The 8092-nt window shown below is 45.9% G+C and overlaps 1 protein-coding gene across 6 annotated transcripts in view; it reads right to left on the reverse strand.

The window, feature by feature from the left end:
- Positions 1 to 8092, reverse strand: part of GRIK4 (glutamate ionotropic receptor kainate type subunit 4) — a 387436-nt gene that overhangs the window by 197740 nt on the left and 181604 nt on the right. The window lies entirely within an intron of this gene.

Consider the following 8092-nt stretch of genomic DNA (forward strand, 5'->3'; position numbering starts at 1 on the left):
CAAACCCATCCCACCCAGAGCCTGGCAGGGAGGGCTCCCGAGGACTCCAGGAGGAACTCAGCAAAGCAATAACTTCCCCTTCAGAGCACAGGCTTTGGAAGTCAGCTTGGCAGCTTCACCAACCCATTCATTTTATTTATTTTATTTCATAAAGCTACAGATAGGACTTCGTATGCAAAGGACTCCCAGATGAGATGCAAATTGGGATTCAGAGCCAAGAACTACCATGGTTTTTTTTTCTTCTTTCTTTCTTCCTTTTTTCCCCTCACTCTTTTTAAATTGCAGTAGCACTGCAGCACCCTCTACCTGGTTCTCTGCCCTCTGCTCACTGGCCTCCTTGCATGGGCTTCCTACCCCTACCAGCAGCCACTGGTAGGCGCTGCTCCCTCCCTGCCAGGCACGAGTTCCCAGCTTGCACGGAGAGCTGGTTAATTGCACTCGAGTAGGGGCCCTGGGTGGTGAGCAAAGCCTGGGGGCCCCGCCAAGGTGAAAAGGCACCAGCCTCTTCCACTGAGATTCTCAAGACTCACGCTGGAGTCTTCCCATCCTTCCTCCTCTGCACACAGGGAAAATCCAACACAGGTACACTGCAAGGACACCTCGCTGTTTAACTCGTACACTGCAAGCACCTTGACTGCCCGTGTATTTCTCTGAGCCCTGAAAATCTGGGTTTAAATCCTGACACAACCATTAGCCCCTGACTCTGAGCAAATAACTTAACTTGTCCGTGTGACTCTGAGCAAATCATTTAATTTGTCTGAACTTCCATTTCTTCATCTGTGATGAGGGTAACAATGCCTACTTCTTGACTTGGTAAAGATTACACAGAATAATTTATCTTAAGTATTCAGTACAAAATAGCTTATCAATAAGTTATTATATTATTTTAATAAAACGGTACCTGGAGTACCTCACTTTGTGGAGCTTGTGCTCTAGATGAGGGGGTAAAATAAAATACCTCAGAATAGATTTAACCAAGGAGGTGAAAGACATGCACACTAGCAACTACAAGACGTTGTTGAAAGAAATTAAAGAAGACGTAAAGAAATGGAAAGATATTCCATGCTCATGAACTGGAAGAATTAACATTGTTAAACTGTCCATAGTTCCTGAAGCAATCTACAGATTTAATGCAATCCCTATTAAAACCTTATGACATTTTTCACAAAAATAGAACAAAAAAAAAAAAATCCTACAATGTGTATGGAAACACAAAAGACCCTGAGCAGCCAAAGCCATCCCAAGAAACAAGAACAAAGCTGGAGGTACCACACTCCCAGATTTCAAATTATACTACAAGGCTAGAATAATCAAAACAGCATGGTATTGGCAGAAAAAGAGACACACAGATCAATGGAACATAACAGAGAACCCAGAAATAAACTTATGCATATATGGTCACTTAATGTACAACAGACGAGCTGAGAACATACAATGCAAAAAAGGAAAGTCTCTTCAGTAAATGGTGCTCGGGAAACTAGACAACCATACGCCAAAGGATGAAACTAGACCACTGTCTTACACTATACACAAAAATTAACTCAAAATGGGTTAAAGACTTGAACGTAAGACTTGAAACCATAAAACTCGTAGAAGAAAACATAGGCAGTATACTCTTTGACATCAATGTTAGCAGTATCTTTTTAGCTATGTCTCCTCAGGCAAGGGCAACAAAAACAAAAATAAGCAAATGGCACTACATGAAACCAAAAAGCTCCTGCCCAGCAAAGGAAACCAGCAATAAAACAAAAAGACAACCTACTGAACAGAAGATATTTATTTGCAAGTCATAAATCCAACAAGGGGTTAATAATCAAAGTATATGAAGAACTCATACAACTCAACAACAAAAAAGCAAGCAACTCAATTGAAAATAGACAGGATACCTGAAGAAACATTTTCCCGAAGACATACAGATGGCCAACAGGCACATGAAAAGATGCTCAGCATCACTAATTATTAGAGAAATACAAATCAAAACCACAATGAGATGTCACTTCACACCATTAGAATGGCTATTATCAAAACAGCAAGAAATAACAAATGTTGAGAGGATGTGGAGAAAAGAGAACCCTCAAATATACTACTGGTGGGCATGTAAAGTAGTGTAGCCACTATGGAAAACCACATGGAGATTCCTCAAAAATTAAGAATACCATATGACCCAACTATTCCATTTCTGGATATTTTATTCCAAAAAATAGTCCTATGTCCATAGCAGCAACATTTACAATAGCCAAGAAATGGAAGTAACCTAAGTGTCCACTGATAAATAAATGGATAAAGAAGATGTAGTATATGTACATATATACACACAATGGACACACAATACACACTACTCAGCCATAAAAAAGAATGAAATTTTGCCATTTGCAGCAACATGAATGGACTTGGAAGGCATTTTGCTAAACGAAACAAGTCAGAGACAGAAAAATACTGCATGATTTCATATATATGCGGAATCTAAAAAATACAACAAACTAGTGAATATAACCAAAAAAAGAAGTAGATTTAGAGACACAGAGAACAAACTAGGGGTTACCAGTGAGGCGGGGGGGAGCGGGTCCATTACATACATAATGGACTAAGTAGCCACAAAAAAAAGATGAAATCTGTCCTGCCATTTGCAACAACACATGTTCCCTGAGGGTATTATGCTAAGTGATGTAAGTCCAATGAAGAAGGAAGATAAATACCATATGATTTCACTCACATGTGGAATACTAAATAACTAACTATACTAAACTAAACAAAAACATAGATAGAGCAGACTGGTGGTTACCAGAGGTGAAGAGGGGCAGGGGAGGGGTGAAGGGGTAAAGGGGCCGGCTGTATGGTGATGGATGGAAACTCGACTTCTGGTGGAGAGCACACTGCAGTGAACGCAGAAGTCAAATCAGGATGTGGTACACATGACATTTATATAATGTTATAAACCAATGTTACTTCAATTGAAAAGTAAATTAAAAAAAAGAATAAAAGAGAGATTTCGAATCTGAAGATCCCTTTTTGCAATTACAGAAGGGTCAGCATGTACCAAGACCACATGTCTCGACAACTGTTCTTTTTCCAAATCAAGAAACATCTTCTCCATGACTGCTGTGCCTGAACCACCAGGAGGAACAAAGAGCCTCCCCCTCTGTGCTCAGAAGCTCACTCTCCCCCACTTTTCACGGACTGGTAACAACCTGGGGGTCAAGAGACTTGTGTCCTGGTCTCAACTCTGTGCAGAGTAGCTGCAGAAACTCCAGCAAGTCACTGCCCCTCTCTGCCTCAGTTTCCTTGCCTGTAAAATGAGGAGGCCACACGAGGACCCTGAGGCTCCATCCGATGCCAGCACCATGGGATGCTCTGCCAGGACTTTGGCCTCCCTCTACGTCCCCAGCACCGCCAAGAAAGCACATTAACAACCCTAACCTTGGGACCCACGGCCAGATTGATTTCTCTTTCTCATCTCTCAGTGCAAAAATTAATAAAAGTGAATTTTAAAATGATTCTGAAACTTCTTGCTACCCCTCTGGAGCCCATCAGTCCTCGCATGGAGTCACGCCAAGGCCGCCTTAGTGAGACGCCCTTCCACCCAGCAGTGGCGGGGCAGTTCCATTTCCTGCGCCTTCTCCTCTCTGAGGCTGTGTTAGCTGTGCTTGGCTAAGCCCCTGATTCTCAGCTGTGCATACCCAGGTCTTCTGGGTCTGGCCCCTTCTGGGTAGTTCCTCTGTTCTGATTTGCACCCTTTCAGTCTGCCTGGAATGCTCTGCGGATTGCTCTGACTGAAGCAGCGGCACGGTTTCCACGATGTGGGGTGGCACTGGGACAGTGGCAGAGCTGTCGGCTTCTCTGCAGCCCCTCATCACCGTGTGTGAGCTGGGCACATAGAGGCCCTCTGGCCCCACTGCCCATCCACTCCCCCACTTGGGCCACAGGAGAGGGGAGGAGGCTTCCTGCTAGCCATCAGTGTCCAGAAGTCAGCCCCTCTGGAGTTCTGGAGAGGTCTGTCTTTCCCAGCTGTATCAGATCTGCAGAAGACTGTGATGGGGGGGGGGTGGTGTTGTTGGCAGAACTTTCCTGGGGCAAAAAAAGTATTAGGGGGCCAAGCACAGATATGACTGCCTACAAAATCTCAAACCCACAGAGCTCTCTCATTCCTGCTTAAATAACCCACCTCGGTCCAAGGCCAATTTCCACTCCTCAGAGGGCAGTAGACAAAGGAGGAGATGGTGGCTTAAAAACTTGAAAATAACCACAGAGTCAAGGCAAGTGATTTGGAAATAGGAATCCACCAAATTTGCAATCCAGGTGACGGGTGGTCGAACACCATATACAAGGTGGTTGGAATAAGTCCTCAAGTTCTTTTGGTCTCAATTCCCCACCTGACACACACCAGAGGGGTGTGAACTGCTCAAGCATTTGGTGAAGGGGCATTCACATTTTCCTGAGAAACACAGGCATGCTTTGTAAGAGGCACTGGGGGAAAAGGCAGGCTTCTGTCACCAGCCTAGGCAGATGGAAGGCTGCCATTTATCCAGCCTTTCCTGCTCCCAAAGGACCCTGGATGACTCTCTGTCTGGTTGCTTCAGTAGGAACGTTACCTTTTTTTATGTGAAGAGCTGGAGGATATCTATGAGCTACTGAAATTCCCAGATGCAAGATATTACCATCACCATCATAAGCATTGACGAGTATTAAGAGAGGGGTCCATACTGGGAGGCGGGCACTGTGGCATCCACTGTGGGGCATCTCAAAGAACAGCCCATGATACCAACCCCCCAGCAGCTCATTACACAGTAGGGGGAAGTCGCAGTTAATACAAAATAGAAAATAAATGACAAAGCGCCCAGGAGAGAGAAGCAGGGAGCTCCAGAAGTGTTCCAAGACTCAAGTTCTTGCCCTAGGTCTAGCTGCCAGGCAAACCTGGAAAGGTAATTCTTGGGGGTCCGTTTCCCTTTTATGAAATGAGAATTTGGGACCAGATGATTTCTTATGGCAACCAGGGAAGGCTTGACAGGGGAAACAGGTTTGGAGTCTTACGGTGAGTGATGGGTGGGCAGTGAGGGGCAGGGGAGGGCATTCACCAAACAGAGTTGGGGAAAGACAGGGCTCATCTCATTCATTCATTCACCGTTTTCTTCACCAGCTACTCATCACTCTCCTGTATGCCAGGTGCCTTCTAGACATGGGGGTCCTAGCCATAAGGCCACCAGTGCTTCAGGGAGAAGGGGGAAGCAGAACCTGTGGATTCTGGTGCCACGGGAGTCGCGCATCTGCCTGCCACACAGCGGCCCACGACACGTACCCAACTCCCCCTTCTCCCCGCAGACACCGGGGCCTGCTTCTATCAAGGATAGGTTTAAAGGTGATAAATAAAAGCAAGGAGAAAATGAGGTACACAAAGAAGACAGACTCAATTATTCCAAGCAAATTAAAAGTGCCTGGCAGGGGGTGGCAGGAGAAGGGAGGAGGAAGGGGGAGGCTGCGGAAGGTTTCCAGGGGACTCAACAGACAAGCACTCGGGGAGGGCTGTGCAGGCAGGAGGGATTAACCCGTTGGTGCTTCCCCGAGACCACCCTGGGAGACACACAAACACCCCAGCCAGGGTCTGGAGGGGAATGTAGAGGCCAACGCTTGGCCCTTGGAGTAGAATCACATTCCCTGATGGTGCTTCTTAGAGAAGATACAGAATTAGCTCCATTAATCCACAGAGGCACCTGGCTCGGGTAGCAGTGATAAGCTTAATTAAACCATTTAGTTACTGGATCATGAGCTTGGGTTACAAACAGTCCAAGTTCCCGCATCATGTTACGGATCCAAACCCACATGGCCCTCATCCTGGGTCTTGTGTGAAAAGCATACTTGGAGAGGGTGAGGCTTGAGAACTAGCGTGAACACGCACATGTGTGTGTGTGTATGCACACAAAGATTTTGTACCAGGCCTTGTGCCCACCTCTGGAAACCGTGATAAAATTCTGATTAAATTATCAGGCAATAATGTTTGCGATATTAACCACAAAACTAAAAATATTGACAGTAATACTGGGCTATGCTCAAAATAAACCACTAAGCAAAATAATCACAAGCAGGAATGGTGTCTGGACCCGGGAATCCTGGCAGCCTGACTTCTCACCCCCTCCCACTGTCTGCCCCGTATTGTTCTGAACATTCCTAAAGCAATTTCTAAAGCTTAGTTATTTGTCTGAGTTTCTCAGGAGCCTCAAACCACCTTATCACTCCTGACTCTACATCTAGGTAATCCCTTTATGGGGTCTGAGACTTTTCCATCACTCCCTGGCCTCCTTCCAGACATCTTCTGACACTGACTTGGTTTGTCACAAACCCTCGAAGGGGAGGAGCCTGTGGCGAGTCAAGACAGGCCCGGAATGTGCAGGGCTCGCTCAGAACTAAGGCTGCCCAGTGCCTGCTGGGACGTGTGGTTAATCGGCTTCCAACTAATGTAAACTAACGACCAGCAGATTAATAGGATGTGCTGAGCAAGCGCCTTCTGCTCGCCCACTAATTGCTTGTTTATGTAACTGATGAGCATGGCACTCATTCGGGTTGTTAGCACATCAAGGCAGTGTGCGGATACTGGGACGGCCTGAGCTTGTAAGCCTTAGTTAGTTAGTTGTTTGACTTGGGCACAGCGTTACTTCAGGGGTTCTATACCGCCACCCCAGAGCTGCCACGTGGTGAGAGCTTACTCTGTTCCAGGCATTTTACCTCATTTAATTCTCACAGCGAGTCTTTGAGGAAGGTATTATCAGCCCGTTTTAGAACTGAGGAAACCTTGGCTCAGAGAGGTTAAGTGATTTACATAATATCACACAGCTTACCAAGGGTGGAGCAGGGATTCCAACTCCACAGTGTTAACCACTCTGTTGAACTGTTCCCCTCCTCCAACGTCTGCTTTCAGACACAGTCACTTCATTAATGCAAGAGTGGTCTGCGTTTGAAGTTCCACTGAGTGATGTGCTAAGAAAGGGGAGAACACCCGTGCTCTGGCTGCCTCCCTTCTGAGGAACCTGGGCTTCCTGATGACGACAGAGACCTTTCCATCTGACGCTTGCAACTCCTGAATACTTCTTGATTTCTCCAGAGTGTGGCTGAATAAAAACAGAAACTTTATTCCACCTTTCAGGTAAGTGTAAGTTCCTTCCCGTCTGCTATCTAGGACAGTTCCTTGGCTCCTAATGCCAGCACTCCATGTTCTGTGTCCTTGGTCTCTGAGGGCACAGAGCACCCCCCACCACCACCACCCCGGCCAGGGCAGGGGTTTGGAAAAAGGAGCAGTTTGCTCTTCTCATCTTGTTCCCATGACTCAAGTATCTACCTACCTACCTATCCTACCTACCTATCTACCCACTTGTCTTGCCTAACTTCCTGTCCTACCTACTTACCCATCTGTCTCATACTCTAAAAATCAGCAGAGCACCTCTGCCTAGGTGTACCACATTCTAGGTACTTAGGATGTTCTCAGATGCTACTGATATGTCTCAAATTTTCAAAGGGTAAATTCCGGCTTAGAGAGGTATAATAACTTTCCCCAGGTCAAAGAGCAAAGAGGAAAAAACACACATTCGCTCTTTAGGACTCTGAGCACTGTGATGGAGGCTGGGGAAGGTGACAGAACACTTTGGTCAATTTGAAATAAATCTCAGATTCCTTATTAATAAAGACACTGACATTTAAGTAACTCTTTTCTTTACAAAGCAATATGACAAGAATTGTAATATGAATCCTTCTTACAGCTCTGTGAGGTGTGTGTGATGGTCTCCATTTCAACTAGAAAGAAGCTAAAAACTGCACCGAGGTCCTGAGCTCATCAGCAGCAGAGCTGGAATCCCAGTGCTGGTCTTGGGCAGCAAGTCTAAGTGCCTCACTCACCATCAGCACCCAGTGGTAGCTGCTATCATCACCAGCCGAGATAACAAAGGGCGTTATTGTTACCCTTGAAACCCTCCCAGATCACACCACTGACATTGTCACTGGGGATGAGGCTTAACAGCCTGTATTCCAAAACCAGTTCCATGTCCTTCTCAGACTTTGTCCTGGCCCCTAAATAAGCAATAGCACCAATTTCCAGAAAGATCTTTCACAA

Source organism: Camelus ferus, chromosome 33 (genome assembly GCF_009834535.1).
Source record: "Camelus ferus isolate YT-003-E chromosome 33, BCGSAC_Cfer_1.0, whole genome shotgun sequence".
NCBI lineage: Eukaryota > Metazoa > Chordata > Mammalia > Artiodactyla > Camelidae > Camelus > Camelus ferus.